Raw genomic sequence first — 20808 nt, 5'->3', positions numbered from 1 at the left:
AAGAAATGGCCTTTTCATAACATGTTGACATGTCAATCTGATAGTCAGGAATTTTTCAGTCCTCTATTTCCTCTCTCTGCTACCTCTTTTTTTTTTTTTTTTTTTTTTTTTTCCTTTGGACTGCTATTGGGATCCGAGACAAGAATTTTTCTCTAGATCTGTTCTACAGGCAGAATTTCTGTAATGGGCCGGTATCCCACAGGCTTTCCCATAGGTTTTCATTTCTAGAGGTAAGATCTGAATGTCTTTTGTGAAAACAAGATTGGGAGGAATCACTAAATGCACACACTGAGTTTTCTTCAGCTTGCCAACTGATAGCCTCTAATCCTCAAGGAGATGTCTTTGCACCCTTCATTGCTTTAAGTTCCACAGTGCAATAGAAAATAACACCACCATACACCTATGATCCCAATTCCAGAGATGCTTCTGCCTGACCTTCGTGGTTTTTCCARTGACAAATCCATCCAATCTCAATGCAATTATGCCTGTGCCTAAAAATAAGTATGTGCCTCAATAGTTTTGTCCCACTTAAAAAAAAAAGAAAGGACATGGCCCAGATGCATTTTTCCAACCATTGGCATTGCTCTTCCTCACTGACTCCTGAAGGTTTGAAATGTCTGAATAGTTCTTTTGTGTGTTTATATTCTCCTTTTGTACTTCAGCTGGACACCTAGAGTGTCAGCTCACCCTGAGCAGGAGATCCCGAGCACCCCTAATGCCATCTTAGAAACTTCCAGCCCTGCAGAAGGGCCTGGGGCACGCTGGGCAGCAAGGCCTGCAGAGCTCACACAGTCTGTAACTCCATCTCATGYTATGCAAAAGTTTTGTCTCCACTTACCTCCCTGTACATGGATTGTGTATGAATGTGGTCCAGGTTGAGCTGCTCAGGAAAGCAGCTCAGAAACTCATAAAGCTGCACAAGTTGATCTCACATGAGGGCTTAGCTATGGTCCAAGAAAGCACCTTCTACTACAGATCCTTTCCTTGAGTCATAAGTTTGTGCTCCTTTCTGTAGGATGGGAAATAGAGAAGGCTTTCTTCTTCCACTACTGGAGCAATTAGCCATGTTTTCTCCCATCACAGTAAAGAATGCCTCTGTCACCAAGCTCTTGAGCTAAGGTTTTGTCTTGTTAGCATTTTTTCACTTATACAACTGGATGTTAGCTGAGCAGGAACTTAAATCTGTTCTTCTCTAYCCAGAAATGTGTCCTAACAGCCAGGCTGTAGACATCCCTCTCTCACACACAGATGCTTTGTACACTGCCAAATTCAGTGGGAGGAAGAAAATGTATCTATCTCACAGCTGTTTGGTGTGTCCAACCTGCATCACACCATGAGATCCTTCAAAACATGCTGCTCCTGCTGCTGCTATTAAGGCCAGTGAGTTGGTGAGGACCCAAAGGAGAAACGCTGATCCTTGTCTCACTTCCCCTTTCATTGAACATTTGTCTCTTTATCAACTATTTGAAAAACTCCAACACCCACAATGACTGCAGGTACTTACCCACTATCAGGAAGCACTGTGCACCTAGCAGTCATGGGTACCTCAAGGATTAGGGAACTGCTGATCAAATGTTTTCAGGTAATTAATGGAGTATTGATAAAGGACACTGATAAAGAGTGCATTCCTTTGGGTGATTAGCCCACTAGGGAGTTTCCTAATTTCAGAGGCAATGGGACTCCCCASCAAGGACAGTCAGTCTTTAGACTGATACACATGCTATTTTTTTTTTCACAAATACCTGAACAATCCTGAGGCACAGCAAATAATCACTYGCATGAGGTTGAACCCCAGGGCTTGCCTCACCTGAACCTTTTCAGGTTCAATCTGCAGTTACTCAACAACATCTAAATCAGCTCTGCATGAATGACAAAGTTGGCAGGCATAACCCAGAGGATCAGAGTAGWAGGACTACATACCTCTGGAGCATTTTTAGTGTTGGCAGATGAGAGCATTCAAGAAGCCAAGCTAGGGAACTGACTGCGCCAATATGTCTTTTTCTRYTAGTCTAGAGAGTCTCTCTCTCTCTCTYTYWMYWTTTTTTTTTTCTTTTCCTAGTGTAGAAGGACATTAATACAACCTAAGTCCCCAGCTGTGGAAGAAAGTGAGGAGTGAGTATCTATCAAGGCACAAGAGATTGGTAACCAAATACCACTGTTTTCTCCTGCATTTCACTCTTGGTTCAGCTGCATAGGAACATCAAGKTGTCTAGTCCTTGGTCCTTATTGTGTTCCATGCTGAGTTTGGGTCGTGAGMTAAGGGCAGAGTATTACAGTAGGAGTAGATGCTTAGAAGTGAAGTGTTGCTTTTTACTTCATGTTGGTCTAAGTATCTTTGAGTTCTACTGATACAGCTTCATCTCTAGGCACCTTAATGCTCTCAAAATCATTCTGCAGGGAGTTTAGATGCCTCTGTCCAAGGTCAGCTCTGAAGGGATGCAACTGTGTAACCTAGGATGAGACTGCTGGGAAAACAGCTGAGGTGTGCCTCYCTATGATTCCTTTAATTCAGGAGCCACACTTAAGCTCAGGCCTCTGCTCTTGGTCCTTTGTCAAGTTGCACTCGCAGGTCTGCCTGTGCCAAGTCTTGTACCTTGTTGAGCCCAATCTCATCTCCCTACCTGACTTTCCAACTTGACTTTGGACCTGYACCTTCTCTATGGACTTCTCTGCGTACAAAGACCTGGTCACCATCACCATTCCTCTTCTTGTTCAGGGTGCAATAAGACTGTGTCTGCTGGCCAGAGTCTCAGTCCCACCTTGCTGTGATCCTCTCTGGCCTTGTGGTGCAGTCTTCTCCAACTGTTTTCTGGCAAAGGCTTCTCCTTTCCCTCTGCATTAAGCATCCTCCTAGGAAGMTGTGATCCTCACTCCATCAGTAGACATCTTTCCACTAGGTTTCCTAGGAATTTGTCAATCCTTCGGAGCTCTTTTAGACTTGAAGAAGCTGTGCTGGATACCTCCATGYCACTTGAAGCTTTGAGGTAAGATGTTCTCAAGTATTTGGTACTCTTCTTTGGCAGTTTCCACTTGCAAGACAATTCAATTCATTTTTCAGGTTGTCTAACCTGGTAAGCAGATCTTTAAACTAGGAACAATGGGGAAGGAGAGAATTACAGGGAACACAATTAACAAAATAAGTTAAATGGGGGCACCAAAAGCATTTGAATGCAGTCAAGGAAGTGTCTATAGRGCAGCAGTGTGGGCAAGCCCGTCACACCCTTTCGGGGAAATCAGCACGCTCTGGTGATTCTCTGAAGTGCTTGTATATTAATGAATGTGACATGGGAAATGAACAGGAAGAATTAGAATTATGCATGCAGTTGCTAGCTTATGATCTCACCRGGATCATGGAAAGGTGGTGGGATTGCTTTTACGACTGCATTAGTGTAACAGATGGAGGTAAGCTCTTTAGGAAGGCATCACRGAACGAGTCGTGGTGGTGGGTAAGTGATGCAATGCATTTCACTCATAAGATAGAAAAAGTAGTATGTTTTATTGATATGGAAAGTAGTTTTAACTAGATTCAATTTCAAGGTTATTTACTGCATGGAGGGCAAGTTCATGCAAAATTACAAGGAAGATTCTCCCACTAAGTCACAGGGTTCASACTAGATCCTCTTGCTTTCCAAACTCCTCCTCAGAGGAGTCTGGGTGCACCTGAATCCAGTTTTAGTCTTATACTTGACCKGGTTTATTCCTAAGACATTATGTGCACAATCAATTCTGAATATAATTTAGTAAGACTTACAAAGTTTAGAAAGTTTCAGCATGTCATATTGACTTATCATGGATCTGATTCTGGTAAGGATCTCTTAACCGTGGCATGCAGACTGCTGCCTCGCACGGAAACCTCAATGGGTTCTTGGGCTATCTCCCTATTTATGGGATAAAATGATTAACTAAGGGTCATTTTTGCATGTCCCCCAAATTTGGGCTGGCACATGCTCAGTTAGCCCTTGTCTTCCCAGAATCCATCAGAATGCCCCCCAGYAGAATGCAGCCATCATGACTGTTATTCATGGGTATTGTCCCAGTGAAGGAAGAGATCAGGGTGGTAACCACCACAATCAGATAATGCCACTGGTGGTTACCACCTGAACAGGGCTACGTGTGAAAGATCAGGTCTGACTGGGGAAGGAGCATCTGTTACAGAAGCACAGGCACAGGCTAGGAAAGCARGGAGAGTGAGTCACACTTTCTGTGAGTGAGCAGTAGGATTGTATTGAGCTTTGCCTATAGGGTGGTGCTGTACTTACTGGTTGAGAGCTTATAGGTAAGAATTAAGGGGCAGACCAATATGAGGATGAGGCCACCTGATCAGGAAGAACTAGATGAGGGTTTCTATAGATAGCTGAAAATAACTTCACCATCATAGACTGGTCCTCCAGAGTCTATGGACTGGTATTGGACTATACCCCAATATATGCTGTACAAAAAACACAACAGGGCATAAGCCACCCAAAAAGTTCCCAGAGGACATCAGTGACAAATTCCCCATYACACTTGACAGTTGATCAAGGAGCCAGTAAAGAGAGGCATCTCTGCTAGACCATGTGCTCACAAACAGRCATCAGTCTTGGTTGTAGTGACCATGAGATGGTGGGGTCCAAGATCTTGGGAGGAAAGATCAGGGCAAAAAGCAGGACTTCAGGAGAGCAACTGAACTTGGACTTCAGGAGAGCAGTAGACTTTTGATCTCTTCAGAGATCTGCTTGGAGGAATCCTATAGGGTAGGCTAGATGTGTTCTGTGGGCAGCCTGCACCCAGTGAATTTGCTTTGAGCAAGGGGGTTGACCTACATGATGACAAAAAGGTCCTTTAATTTCAACCGTACTATGATTCTGTAACTATGGCCCTATGTTCCTTGAATAGGAAAAACTTATTACTGATCAGACACAAAGCAAAGACACTTGCTGAGAGCTATCAGCCATTGCAAGACCATGCTAGTGTAATGAGAAAAATCATAAGGGACGAGGAAGGTCTTGGGACATTGTGATGTTTATCAGCATTCCCTTGATAAGGAACTAAATTCTGCTAGATCCCTTCCTTCTACCTAGAAAACAAACAACACCCTTCCTGAACATTATTAACAGACAGAGTTTCTCTATTTCACAGGTAGTCAAGGTAAATGAACAAACAGAGGAGGTGGGAATTCCAGTCATAGCTTGAAGAAACATAGCAACATCTTGTAGAGGCGATGCAGGTGAAACTCCCACCTGCTTAGCACTGTTATATAAAAGGATCAAGCTATTTTGCAAACAGTCAAAGTAATTAAGTTTTTCTTCCTTCTTTATACTCAACATCTGTTGCTGCAATATCYGTCATTCTCATTATTGTCCTGATAATACACACCAAAACTACACTCGAGACACCAAACCTTACTGCTGTACCAGTTTCCTATGCAACCTCTCTACGCCTCACTCGGCTCCCAGCTCCTTTCTGTATTTCCAACAGTCCTATCCCCTACCTCACTACTGWGCCCCCCAGTTCATTTTCATATAATTTTCAGTCCCTTTCTCTTTCCCTTCCTAACAAAAAACACATATTTCCTACCTGGCTTAGCTTGGCTGTTGGTTGGATTGAGTGGGTCAACAGCAGTAGAAAGAGTGTTTCTCGGTCCAAAGCCTCAGGACTTACACAAAGAAGAGTCCAATTTAGTTTAGTAAGAAAATAAGACTAGGAATCGAATCTGCCTATCGGGGGAACATATGATGTTGAAGAGAACTCATCAATGTCTGTACAGGAAGAGAATTAGATCTGATTCGCATGGTAAAAGTACCTTTCACAGGGAATTATATCAAAACACACAGATTTCTTTATGCTCAGGGGTTTTTCTTTTGCCTAGTTGCTTTTTGTGCAAAAGAGGAAATGACTTGCTGAATGAATGTAGTATATAATGCTCTCTGCAGGCTAGAATTCATATATCATTTTTCATATTCTACTTTCTTTGTGCTTGTTGACTTCTAATCATGCATGTGATGAGTTCACAGTTCCCACGGAGGGATCCATTTTTTGCTATCTATAGCCCACTTGGGTTTTGCAGTGAGAAGACTGTCATTTAGGGGATAAGTTTGAGTAAGAGGTCGCTGTATGATCAGAATAYTCCTTATTAGCAATCTTCATGATACATAAACATATTCTGACCAGGTCATAAGATCACTTTCCACTAGAAAGGCTGTACAAATCCACAGGCTAAATACACATGTAACCTACTAATATATATAATAGCCAGAACACTTCAAAGGTGAATCAGCAGTGAAGCAGCTTGTACAACCTATACTGCCTTTGATATACTATGCTCCCTTTGGAGCAGCTCACAGTCCTGAATGTGTTGTTCTTAGAGCTTTGAAGGAGAGCACTCATCTCAGCAGAGCTACTGAGGTTCACAGGTAGCAGAGCCTTTCCTTTACCCTTCCATACAAAGTTCAGCACCAAAAACACTCTTAAGCAGCTGGGCCAAGATATTATGCCCTAAGATCATTAATGACATGTATTGTCAGAGAAGAATTTTAAAGCCCTATCTTCCTAGACAAGTTTATTATTTTAACATCTGCATAAGCATAAATAAATACAGCACTTCATTACTAGTTAGTTACAATTATTAGTTTAAAATAAAAAGGGTATGAGAACATAAGACAAGCAGTATGTTGTATCTCTCTTCAATACTGTACCTATCATCGGTACTAGATGGGATGAAAGTCTCCCAGAGCTCTTTCCCTACTCCTTTCCCTGTGCCCCAGGAGGAGGGCCCACCACTGTTTTGATCACAACCAAACAAGTCAAATTTCCTACCAGGCTGAATCATGTGCCACTGAGACCAGACTTGAAAATGAAGCCTTTGATCCTTAAAGCACTCCTGGATGGAGTCTTCATTTGCATCAAATTATTCCCACATGAGAATCTGAGCACCATTTGATYTTTAATTTTTTAAGTACTCCCATTTGGAGTCTGCCTAAATCCTGCAGGTTCTCCTTGCTACCACCTCTTTCCTCCATCCACACCTAGACTTTGACCCTCCTGCTAACAGCAACACTGTCACGATCACAATGGCCTCATTCTTTCATCTCCTTGCCCACCACTTTTGCCCACCTTATGACTAGTCTGAATGTTGTCCTAGTTTTCTCTTTATCTTGCCTGGTTCCTTATTTCCTTATCCCACTTCATCTATCCTCAGTTACCTGCTGTCCTAATCACTGGGGCAGGAACTCCATATCTCTTCACTGCAAGTGCAAAGGTATCCTGCTGAGTGCGGGGCCTCTGTGTTATGATACTGTGTTTTGATGTGTTCTCTGTATTATGATAATACTTATACCAATAACTTGTATAGGCAAATAATAGCAACAATAAGAGGGATTTCCATGGTGCACTGCTAGACCTCTCTAGYTTTGAGTTATGCAGGATGAAGCTTTGCAGAGCTCTGTACAGCCATATATGATGATTTCTGTGGTACTGCACTCCCTTTATGGGTCATTATCAGGAGAAAGGACTAGAAAATAGGCTATTACTTGCAGCCATCCATTTTAAACAAGGATTTGCTAACTCAGAGAAAGCTGCTTAAAGTTTTCAGAGAGGGATGGGTGGGTTGTGCTTTATGGGTAGGGACTGAATCAAAAATCCCTTAAGGAATGTCTGCCTGTTTTCTGTTTGGGGAAATCCAACAATTGCATGAATACAAAGGCTACCCAGTAACAGGCATTTTCCACTTCCTTTATTGGTTTTAGAAGTGCTCAATGAGTTCTCCAGGATCCTGCAAAAGTTCCCACTTTGGCCTGTGTCTCTGAAGCAGGATTTCCTATCAGCTATTGAAAGCTCTTGCTTGTCTATTGTCAATACCACTTTTAGCACGTAAAGCTTTGTATAACCYTAACAAAATACTTTGTTTAAACCACAATCCTCTCCAGAATCCATGTCCTTAAGTTAACAGTGAAAAAACTCCAGCAAGTCTAAAGGYTGAAAGAATAGATTCTGTACTAAGTATGCCATAAACATCAGTAGATACACCTCKATACTGAGCCCAATAATTAAGAGAAAAGAAGGACCTCAGGTAGGAACGTGCCCAGCTGTCCTGTGATTGCATCAGTGAATTCCTTTTCAGCTTGCATGGAATTGCATTGATTGGCTGGTATTATTAAAAGTGTGCACCTTTCTTTTATTTTAAATTTGATCAGCCCCAGTTTCCCATATTTATTCTTTCTATGCTTTTCACAGAATCAAAGAATAGTTGAGGTTGGAAGGGACCTRTAGAGATCATTTARTTCAATTGCCTGCTCCCCCAGGGACACCTAGAGCAYGGGGCACAGGGTGGCARCCAGGCWGGTTTKRAAGAYCTCCAGAGAAGGAGACTCCACAACCTCCSTGGGCAGCCTGTTCCASKGCTCTGTCACCCTMACAGGAAAGAAGTTCTTCCTCAAATGCAGATGGAACTGCCTGGGTTTTGACTTACACCCATTACCCYTTGTCCTRTCACTGGCCACCACTGAGAAGAGCTTGKCCCCTTCCTCCCTACATTCTTCCTTCATGAACTTATATATATTGATCAGATCCCCTCTCAGCCTTCTCTTCTCCAGAGAAAACAGGCCCAACTCTCTCAGTCTCTCCTTGTACTATAGATGCTCCAGTCCCTTAATCATCTTTGTTGCCCTCCACTGGACCCTCTCTAGAAGCTCCACATGCCTCTTGTACTGGGGAGCCCAGAACTGCACACAGTACTCCAGGTGCGGCCTCACCAGAGCTGAGCAGAGGGGCAGGATCCCCTCCCTTGACCTGCTGGCAACACTCCTCCTGATGCAGCCAGGAGTCCTTTGGCCTTCTTGGCCACGAGGGCACTGCTGACTCATGGTTAACTTGGTGTCWACCAGGACTCCCAGGTCCCTCTCCGTGGAGCTGCTTTCCAGCAGGTCAGCCCCTATTCTGTAYCAGTGCCTGGGGTTATTCCTCCCCAGGTGAAGGACCCTGTACTTGTCCTTGTTGAACCTCATGAGGTTCCTCTCTGCCCATGACTTTTCTCTTGAAGATTAAAGAAACATTTAACATCTTCTTTGCCTCAGTGTCATTTTGAATCAATAAGTCAAACTGGAGCTACTACAGTGTCTCACCATAAAGTGTGTTCTATCATGATATTTTCTGTATTTTTTTTCTAAATATGGATAAAAGAACTACACATTATTCTAGTTGCCATTCCCCTATGATGAAACAAATCATATGAACATGGTAATTAATCTATAAAATATACGACAAGCTGAAGTAATTTAAATTAAATTTAAAAGAAAGCCATATTGAGCCATATTTTCATTTAAATTTAAATTTCATTTAAGCCATATGGAGGATGGCAGTGTGCACCTGAAGTCCTCCAAATATTTAAATTAATTGTGTTATCACTGCAACTAGTTCCTGGTGCTTCAGAAAAAAAAGATATTATTCATCCAAACTAGTTACAGATGATCACTGGCAAGACAGCCTAGAACAGACCACTCCTTTTGCTGTGAAACTGTGGAGCCTAAAGCACAATGTTCAGTTCTAAATATATTTGTCAAGACCAATGTATAATGAGACATTTGATTACTTCCTTCCTTCTTAGCAGGGTGAATTGGGATTTACCATCCCAAAATGAGTAAAGGTTAAATTTTTGCCATCTGCCAGGATCACCAGGACAACCGAAATGGCCTTTTGCTGCCAAATGAATGTTGGAGTGTTGCAGCTCACTTGATAGTCTTGATGCTCTTTGATGACAGGATAGACTTGTGAGATACCATCTGTGTTATCCTTCTAGTGACCCATGGAAGTTTTGAGTTACAGTGGATACAGTCATACAGAGACGTCCCAGCCAACTTCAGTCTCATAATCCTCGATAAAACACAAACTGATTAAACTTTGCCATGCAAAAACAGATCAAAGAAAGAAGATAAAGGAGGAAAGCACTTCAGCTGAGGTTATGCAAGACTTTCTTTGTCTCCAAGAAAAATTAATCCAAATTTAGACATAGATAGCAGTTATCCAGGTGAATATTTATCCTCCTCAACCATTCAGGCATGTTTTTTTTTTGCACTTACATAGTTGCACAAAGTAGCTGCATACTAAGTCTCATACTTAAAATTAGTTTCATACTAATAGTTGCATGCAGGGTCTTTCCACAAAGAGTAGGATTCATCCCACTTCACTGGAATACCTACATACCTAGTCCTGAGATATTTTTCCAGACTCCTATTAGTCCATAAAGAGTTTAACACCTTTGGTCTGAGCACATTTAAGTAATTCAGCAGCTCTTCTGAGCCACCTACCTGGATTGCCCATTTCTCTTCAGTTCTCACACACAACTGATGAGTCTACCACAGGTTTCCTTGAAGATTTTAAAATGATCTTGGTGCTGAATGGGGAAAATTAGAAACTAATAGAAACTATATGGAAACTATCATGGGGATGTAAATCATCATCACCTGCTACAGCTATATCCTAAATCAGGATAGAGCTGTGAACAAAATTCAGCAAAACAAGAATAAAAAATAAACATACAAGAGGGTTTTATAAATACTTTCAGAACAATCACTGAATAGATCACAAGAAAACAAGAAACACTCTGTCACTAATCAAAGTAGACCAGCCTAATCCTCTCTCCTACCTGTCTCAACCATCATATTTTACTCATGTTAATAAGAGGGAGGAGATATATAGAAGAAAAAAATCCAGCTCTAGCTTGATAAAGAAATGAAATCATAAATCCCACTGAAATGCATGTAGAGAGAACCTAGATCTGAGTCTTTAATCAAAAACATGTATGTGACTGAGCATGTGAAGGAAGTGCCTTTGCTAGAGAAAGCTCCACATGTTTATTCTTGCCCTTACAATATAATCTGAATCATGATAAAGCAATCAAAAGAAAGCTTGAGTAAAAATACCAAGATGCTAAGATAAATTCTCATYGTGTCCAGAAATAAGGTTGCCATTAGCTGCAGAGAATGGAGTACTGCAGACRAGGTCTTCAGCACAGCTATTCCCACCGCAGTTTAAATATACCTAACTTTCCACTTTGGGACTTTCTCACAAAAATGTTCCAGCTTCATCCCACTCAGATGAAATAAATAAATATAGAGCACACCTGTCTTCGTCTACTTCTACTGTCAAGGAGGAGAAGTAGACACCACCAGAAAGCAAGTTCTATTTATAGCTGAATGGCTCATGCTTCCCTCCACTGGCTGCAGAAGCCAATTATGCTCCTATGGATTGACATTGAGTCACAGTGCTGTAACGTGTCACCTTGCAAGGAAATCAGAGCTCCAGGGCTTCTTGGTTCAAAACCAGGAGAGACAAAAGCAAGGTGGCCACAAAGTGTCCTTGATTTTCTCAATGCATCACTGCATCAGGATTAACAGAGGAGCAACATGAGACTGGTCTTCATTTTCTTAAGCTCCTCTGGCATTGCACAACCCTCTCCACCTTCTCTTGCCCCTTGCAGACACACAGTTGTTTGGATAGTGTAATTAAATACCCCTCTGTGATSGATAGTGTGAAGCACTAGGACCTTTGCACAGCAATTGGGGCTTATCTGATGGCAGTATCCATCCTTCCCAACCCTGCAGCTGCCCTGATTTCTTATGCACCCTGACAAAGGGCCCTTGTGTTACAGATGAGTCATTGGGGTGTTGCTGAATGCCAGCTCTACGGGGTAAGACTTTCCTATATTAATCTGTAAAGCACCTCAGTGCCTCTCACATGAAAGGCACTCTGCTGAAAATCTAAAAAGCACCTGTAGGACTTAAAAGTCCAGATCAGCCTGGAGAGTGATGACTCAGGTTCTTAGTTAATTGGGAAGTTTGTAAAAGTTCATACTATAAAAAAGAAAAAGATTATTTCTTCTACTTCCATAGCACTGATGACCCCTCCAAAAGTGTTTCCTCACCTCGGAATTAYGCTCTTCAGCAGGTCTGTGCCTGCTCTCTCTCAAGTCTCCCTTCCATCCACCTCCACCCCCCTGCACTGGCAGGAAAACGCTTGCAAAATTATAGTTCCCAGGTTCCTTCCTGACCGGGGTCACCTCCGTGCTTCGGAGCAGCAGGGATTACCGCGTTCCCTCACACAACAAACGGAGAAGGAAGATCTGCCCTGCCCAATTAGCAGAGTGCTTTCAGGCTCATGTTTTTCAGTCGCAACTCCACCCGGTGCTGGTGGAGAAGGGACCCGTTCCCACTGATCACAGGAAAGGGAGGTTGCGGGGTTTGTTTGATTAAACCACTGCAAGCCAAGAGCTTTGCGCTCTCACTCGCCGAGAGCTGCTCGCAGGCTACTTTGGCTTGTTTGAGAAAGAAAAGCAAAGAAAACAAACCCCAAACCCAACAGCACACAACACACRCGAAGAAGCAGGTGTGTCCTGAGCTCTCGGGAAAGCAAAGGGCAGAGGCTGAGGCAGCAGGGAGCACCGAGAGCCAGCGCGGCAGGAGAAGTCTGGAAAAGACTCAGGCTAGACCAGCACTTGTCCTGCAGGTAAGAACGATGCACGTGAAACGTAGCAGGGGTCTCCACGCGTGGTTTCCTGGCTTGGGACAGGCGAAGGTGGCAGCGAGGAATTTCTGGGGGCAGACCCTGACATTGTGGTGTGAGATCTGCATGCTTAGTAAACGTGCTGCAGATTGCCACGGGGAGAACTGACATCAGACCACGTTTTCATTTTGTGGTGATTAGATGAATGGTCTCTGTAGGATGCTTTTGGCTTCGTGGGTTAAGGATTAGAGTAGTCAGTCTTCTGTCAAAGTGATAACCTCTGCTAGCCTGCYTAGTGAGTTCTAACTGAGGCTATGACTAATTTAGGTTAAACTCAGGGCTGCAGAGGGAAGGGAGGGAAGTGCAAGAAAATACTCTACTCATCTGCTTGGTATTTGTTATCTCCTGAAGTACCATGAGGCATGGTCCATAGTTTCAGAAAAAAAAAATGACTACTGTAACTGCTGGATTTTTCTGTTTTGTTGTTGGTGGTGATGGTGGTTTTATTTATTTATTTTAATTTATCTTATGCTTAATGTGGGCTGTGAGTGGATTTTGTGATTTTGCAGTGCAGGCAACAGGCACAATATTCTTTTCAGACATGCAAGTTTGTTTCTTTTAATCTCTTGCAACCCCATTCTGCTTCATGTTAAATGACACTTGCTGGCAGGACTGGGGCTCCAGGCTGAGGTATTGCTGCATCCTACCTTTGAGTGTGATATTTATCTTGTTTCCATTTTTTTCTGTTTGTGTTTTGAGCTGCTCTTACTTAAATCCTGTTTTGCTGCATCATGTTGGACTGCTGGRGTGCTTTTCCCAGTGATCACTGTCAAGGGGATGCAAGGATGCAGGCAAATGTTTTTACTTCTACTGATGTAGGCAGATGCAGAAGCTCAGATYCATTCCCAAAATATCTTTGATGTAGTAGTACGCACCAGTTACCTAAGTGGCAGGGATTCAGAGGAAAACACAGCCACTGTGTGACCCTGTACAAGCCTCTGTCTCTGCTCCTTCTGCCCATTAGTGGGCAATCAATGTACACCTACCTGCCCTAAAGGCTGCCAGATGAAAGCTGTTATTGTTCAAATGTTGTCATTCTCTGCCTCAGTGACAGTTTTATGGGAAGCAAYGAGTTTGGAGGTGGCAAGGAAATAACAAAGGATGTTATGTAATGTTGGGGTCTGGAAGCTGGAGGCTCCGTTTCTCTCTGAATTGCTACTTGCTGTTGCACAATGAGAACTGCATTTCTTAGTTATTAGATATCCCTCTCAGCCTCAAAAAATCCTCATCTGTTTCTGACATTTAGCCTGTCTTGTAAAGTCTGGTAAACTACCCTGGAGTGCAATGCTGCCCACAAAATGAGCCCCTGCCTCATAGTGATGCTTGGCCAAGTCCAGCACAGCTCCGACAGCTCTGCAGGGAATCTGGTGTGAGCCCTTGGCATTTGTCATTATTTACCTTCCTTGGATCTTCTGTGAGTTTGCCTCCAGTGTTCCAGGTTTAGAAAACAAACAAAAGGAGAACATTGCGTAGGCTCCAGGAAGATCTCTTTGCCCCAATCTGCTTGGTTATTTTTATTTTTTTAACACCTTAGGCAGGCTTAATAAAGCAGGTTTCCAAAGTCTGAATTGGAGACGTGGGAAATTCCTCAAACTAGGCAGAGCTTCCTCTCATTGTTAAAACACAAAAGGGCAGCACAGTCTTCACTAGAGTTCCTTTCTTTAACCCATTCATCTTGATTGCCAATGCCTCTGCTGCTATGTTTCATGGCTGCAATTCCTGGTTTACCAGGAGAGAGGGATTACAGCAGGAAGTATGGATGTGAATTGCTTCATTTGTGCAGGCATCATTACCTTTGGTGCTATATTTGTACTCTGATAGTTTGTGACATAATTTGCTGATGGAATTAACCTCAGCCTTCTGTAAGAACCATGGCTTTTTCAGACCAGATGGGATGTCTCTATAAGAAAACCAATCTCCTTTAGGAAAACCATTTGTGGTTTTGCAGGAAACAGTCTCTCAGGATTACCATCTCAAAGAGGGCTCCACATTGCCATTTACAAGCAGGTCCACAGTAACTGCATGATTATACRGAGTCTCTTTCCCAAATGATCTTGTCTAGGTGGGGTTAACACCCTCCAGCTAGGAGGACCCAATGTCTGGTTTGTGTTTTTCTCTGGTAGAGAAAGAGCAACTTGTCCCCCTTCTCTGTGCTCAGCAGCATCCTGCATAAAGACTGAGCTGGCGCTGGGAGAGGACAGAAGGCAGARAGCTGAGATGGGAAAAGCAGGGACCACAGGACCATAGTGCTGCAATACAAGGAAAGCAGATGAGGAGGAAGGCACATTAGGAGCTCAGGAGCTGGGGGCATGGGAAAAGGCTAGTACAAGATAATGTGTGCTGGCTTGTTTCTCTGTGTAGGAGGGGTGATCTGCTTCACGTCCAGTGAGGGAAAGGGCAGTTCCTGCAGAACAGCTAACCTCTTGTAGCAGGATGTCTAGTAATTGCAGGGCTGTTATTTGCATGTTTTAATGCTGGACTTTCATCAGTGGACTTTGTTAAGAATTTTTTGACTATATTTGCAGCCTACTCTGCAGGCTTAAGGTGGTGGCCTGTTACAAAGGTTTTGCTGTGRTGATCATCCATGACAGGGAATGGATCAAATAATAACCTTAATCCATTGTTTTTGCATGTAACCTATAACTTCTGTCTAAATTTCAGTTTACCTCTGGAAGCCTAGAATAATGAATTCTGCCCCAAGGCCCTCCTTGTCCATCTTAACTGCCATCTCAGCACAGCAAAGGGGATGGGAGAACTARATCACTTTTTAGAGCTCTAATATATCTCTTTCAAATAAGCAAATTTTTTTTCCCCATGCATGGAAGCAAGTTTTTCCATGTATCGTCTCAATCAGCTAATTTATGAAAAGTAATATTTGCTTTAGTAAGAGATCTATGGTCATGTAAAATGGCCCACATCAGGCATTAAGCTCCTTATATCTGGCTGCAAGGGAACTCTCTTTCACTGGTCTTCTAGTTATCCTGCAGATCTTGCTTTATCAGGCTATCTTAGGCCAAACATTGATGGSTTATTCCTGCCCTGCTTCTCTTTAAACACCAGGTTAAGCAGAGAACTAATGTCATCCTTGATTGGAAACTGAAGGACAGAGACAGTGAGAGTTTATGTGTTCGGTTAGCTGTTGTGAACCCAAGTTCTGCTTAAAGCCACCTCAGTGGCAGGAGAGAAGATAATGTGGCAGGCTGAAATCGAGGATGATTGTGGAGAGCTGTGTGGATCGCCTATTTAAATCTTAATAAGAAACATTAATTTCCAGATGCCTTCCCACCAAATGTAATAGAACTGCAATCTAGTAGGCAATTTACCGTCCTCGGAAATTCCTCCAAAAAGGCAGAGCTTCCCCTCATTGTTCATGTGCAGAGGAAAAGGTCTACTAGAGTTCCTGCTTTGGCGCACTCCTGTGACTACAAACGCGGCCCTCGACAACCATCAGACTGAATGTGTAAAAATCATTTTCATTCCAAAGCCACCTACGTGCCTGATGACAGGCTGTTCACAGACCTTGCTCCTGAAATCATTTTACTTTTCCTTCTTGAAGGAGACATTCCTCAAATTACTGGGTGGGGTCTCTAAGCACCAGAGGTGACTGATCCCATTGACTGAGATCCTGGATGTGCCTGTGCAAACTTCAATCTTCTTTGGCTGTAAAACAGGAATGATGACATTTCCTTCCTTTCTCTCACTATCTGTCTGATTTTGAGCCCACTGCTTAAAATATGTAGTCACTCGTTAAGACCAACCAGTGGCCCTTATCTCAGTTAGGACACTTGAGARGTCCCATGCTATGAATGAGACTCTATCTGGAAAGGTGTCTAGGCTCTTTCTAATTGCCTTATTTCACCTGGCCTCACACTGGCAGTCTCATAAGTTCTTAGTATTGTAGTAATTATCCCAACACAGACCTAACACATCTAACAGCATATCTGTTACGGATCTGTTAGAGATCCATATCTCTAATTTAAGTACACATATCTCTGAGGGTGCTGAAGTCGGGGATATTCTTTCTAAAATGAGCACTTAGATTGTCCATATAGCCACACAGGTGCCCCCGAAAATTTGCATTGGGAGATACCACCAAAAAGAGTCACCAGACTCTTCCCATTAAGGCTTAAGAGCTTAAATAGGAAATGATAGGAAATTTCATAAAACATGTGCATTTTACATGCTAGAACTAGGAGAAACTTATGCAAGAGTAAATGGGCAGGAGGAGTCTGGAATTTTTCTCTAATATTGAGGTTACCTGGCAGGGCACAGTTCACCTCCATATGCCTGAACTCTCTCCTCTGCTCCAAAACAGGGTAGTTCAGGTAGTGCTGCTGACTGGAAGCACCTTCTGGCCCTTTCTGGGGCCATTTCTGGGAATTTGGGGAGAGAAAGCTAGCTCTTGACTCTGTCAAGGCATAACTGAACTCCTAGAAAATAATCCATTAGGAAAAAACCTCACCAAGTCATCTATTGCAGTCCTRTATCTCATGGTTATTTAACCTATCTCAAGACATCTCCAGGGCCAGAGTAGTGTTATTCACCCTCTCAGATGAGAGATGAACTTGTGGGAGCAAACCTACTGCTTTGTGCAAGAAAGTTGTCTCCATGTTATCATGTTTTCATGCTATGAGAGTGTGACACACACCGTGGGGGTTGACAACAAGGGCTGGACCATCCTTRGTCTTAATTTGAAGGGGATGCCATTTTGAATGTTTGAGACCAAGCATCTGGCCTAATCTAATATGCCTTAAAGGTCTTTTGAGTGTACCTAAAATGAACTAGATTCATCAATGCTGATGATAGTCTATCTGATCCTCCTACATGATATCAATCACAAAGGTGGAACTGAAAGATCTCATGATTTTGAAAAGACTGTAGGCAAATGTGGCCTCCTAGGAAGTTAAATGCTAGCAATATATAGTATTTCTGAGTTATGCTATGTGCTGGAAGACAGAGCTATGCAAAAATAGTAAGGCTGGAAGAAGATTAGTTGAACAAAAAAGAAGAAAAAATGTTTTCTTCACTCAAACAATAATTGCAGACAGGAATTATAAGCTATGGATCACGGAGACATGGCTTCACTGATCTAGGAGATTTGCCTCTACTTGTATAAATCTGTGTGCAACAAGTGGGTGCTACTTTTTACTTTTAGATGTTGGTTGCTAGGTGTGACAGACTAGGCCATGATGCAGGAAACGCCTGCTGTCCAGGGCAGGGTTATGTAAACTCCAAATGGCTGACACCTGCGCAATGCACCGTAGCTTCCTCATGCAGCAGGCTGCACTTGCAGCAATAACAGGAAAAAAATCAGGAGGTTAATAAAACGAAATGAGCAGGAAGCATGCAGTCATCAGACTTTCTAGTACTTCACTCTATAGAAATAGCTTGTGGCTGGCCTGAGCTAGGGACCTAGTCCAAAACCCATTGAAGGCCATGGAAATTTCACTTTGACGGATGTTTTTAAACAACACTCTTCACTGTATAAATATGGGAGTGTGTGGAGCTTCCCACCTTCCCTCTACCCATGCACACAGCTGAGCTCCAGATCTCTTGCTTGCTTAATGCTAAATCTGAGATAGGGCTGGCGCTGATGCAGAGGCTCCAAAAAGGAGGGGATGTGAAATTTGATGGTCACATCACTTCTCCCACTGCAGCCCTCCGAGGTGAGCAAATGCCTGCTGACCTGTGTGTTCCCACAGCGTTTCAAAACATATGACTCTCAGCTGTGTGCAGAACTGGAATAACACAGAGCCCACCACCCATTTCCCAATTTCTGTTTTGTAATTTATTTATTTTTTCTTTACAATGTTTSCCCAAACAATGTTTCAGCAGGTGCTGGAGACAGGCAAAACCTCTTGTGCAGGGGTGAGGAAGAAATGGTAAAAAGAGGGCAGTTATTGGGCAGAGCTTTCTTCTTTTCCCCAGAATGTTCTAGCTTAAATGCCCTTTGAATTTTGCTTTCAGTTACTCCTTCATTTGGCCTGGTATATTAGCRTGTGACTCATCAAGTGCCATGGCATCAGTCTATGTACAAATAGCAAAAGATAAAAATTAGCACCATAATCTTCCTGAACTAAACTTGTGCCCATATCCTGGGCATTACCAGTTCAAACCCTTGCACTGCRCTAGACACAAAGCTAGAATAACACAGTCCCTCAAACGTCAAAGAAGAAAGTATCTCACAGACTGTTTATCGCCTGTTTGAATMCTTATCACTAAGCAGTTGGATTTGGAGTTCTAGATTAATTTTTGTTTATTTTGTTTTTGTTCTCACTCAGATGTGTTATCTAAGGTCAATGCAACTTCCCTTACCTCCATCCTTTCTCCTATGAAATATTGTTGTGCCTGGGTGTGTGTTTCTTAAAGTCATTGTGTGTTCTATGTTTGAAACAAACAATATTTGACCATCCAACTTATCACGCAGTCCTGAAAGGTCATGTGTTATGCACAGAAGGGAAAGCTCTTCTGTTGTGGCTGAGGAAGAATAAGCTAGATACTCACAGAGAATTGCCACTGACACAAGGGCTTTAGCTCTAAAAATTATATGCTCAAGGATATACCAGTTTAAAAGGATATACCAGTACCTCGTCTGCAGGAATAAACTGTAGCTCCCTTGAGCAAGAGTCTTACTCCAGTTGCCTATCTGCTCCCTTCATCCCTTCTAATCTTCAACTGCTCCCAGTTCCTCCTTCCATGTATCTTTTACTACCACAGATCAGCCTACAGCATCATAGAATTTTTTTTTTTGGAAGAAATGCCAGAGGGGAAGAGCTATTTAAGCTGCATGGAAAATACTGGCACAGAGAAAAATGAGTTTAAAACAGCCAGGAATAATATGATATTCAAGAAAGATCTACCACATTATAAAAGTGCAGAGCATAACAACGGAAATTGAAAAGATGAGATGACTTCGAGGCAAGAATAACACCCCAGGGCATCTGCTATAGCCCACTTTTGATGAAAAGTGGACTAGTGGGTCCTTCAATAGGACCAAGGGTATTCATGATGTTGAACRATCACTAGCCATTAGACAGGCTGGKGAACAWTCTCTCAGAGTGAACAAAGGAGGGAGAAAAAAAGAAAAAAAATGCTTTTAAAATATAGCTTGGCAAAGCTCAGGAGCCAATCATCATGGGGAGGGTCATAGCCTCAGTGTTCAAGAATGTGTCTTACATCCTTGTCTAGGAAAATCCAAATGGCTTAGGCTATGGACAAATATTCACCTTGCAAAGAACTCTGCTGTTGAAAAAATATTCAGGCAATTGGATGTTTCATATCATCTTCCTGCTTCTGGTAAAGGCATGTCCATCTCTACTTCTGTGTCACTTCCATCTCTTCCCAAGTAGAGCTCACATTCCCAGACAAAGAATATGTAAATGTTTCAGCACAGAATCACAGAATGGGCAAAGTTGGAAGGGACCTCTAGAAATCATCTAGTCCAACYTTCCTGCTCAAGCAGGGACACCCAGAGCATGTGAYACAGAGTGGCATCCAGGYGGGTTTTGAAGACCTCCAGAGAAGGAGACTCCACAACCTCTCTGGGYAGGGCTCTGTCACCCTCACAGGAAAGAAGTTCTTCCTCGTATGGAGATGAAACCCCCTGTGTTTCAACAGGAAAGTAGCCCATCGTAGAAGGCTGCAGGGTTTGTCAAACATGATCCCCTTGGTCAATCCATGCTGACTACTCTTATCAGGAATGAGAAGCAMTATCTCAAGAAGGCTACAAGAAGATGGATATTCTGGGGTATTCTACACTCTGGAGTGGTGACCTCTCAAAGAAGCCACTCTAGGCTGGGTCAGGGATGAAGGCACCAGAATTTAACCACTGGGGCTTACCTTGGAAAGAGAAAATGATGGRAAATATTTGCATCACTGTTGTACAATGGTATCTGAACTGGCTTTAYTCAGAAGRGTCTCTAGATGTTAAACAGCAGAAAAGCAGTCTTGTAAGGATGACATTGCTAAGATAACCAGGTATGTAGYCCCYAAGAAATGAAGKAAACCATGGCTAGACTCTCAGTTGAGGGGGCATTGGCTCTACTCATCCCATCTCCAATGGAATCACAGAATTRCTGAGGTTGGCACCCTGGAGRTCATYTAGGTTAACCCCATGCTCAGAGCAAAGTCAATGAGAGCAGGTTGCTCAGAGCYATGTCCAGTCAGACTTTAAATATCTTCGAGGATGGACATTCCACAAGATCTCTGGGCAATCTTTTCTCCGAACATCCTCACAGGAAAAGCAGCCTCTCTCTTATCTTAAAACAGAATTGT

The sequence above is a fragment of the Nothoprocta perdicaria genome, unplaced genomic scaffold (assembly GCF_003342845.1).
Source record: "Nothoprocta perdicaria isolate Ctin4 unplaced genomic scaffold, notPer1 scaffold_39, whole genome shotgun sequence".
Classification (NCBI taxonomy): domain Eukaryota; kingdom Metazoa; phylum Chordata; class Aves; order Tinamiformes; family Tinamidae; genus Nothoprocta; species Nothoprocta perdicaria.
Note: the sequence above shows the minus strand (reverse complement) of the source record.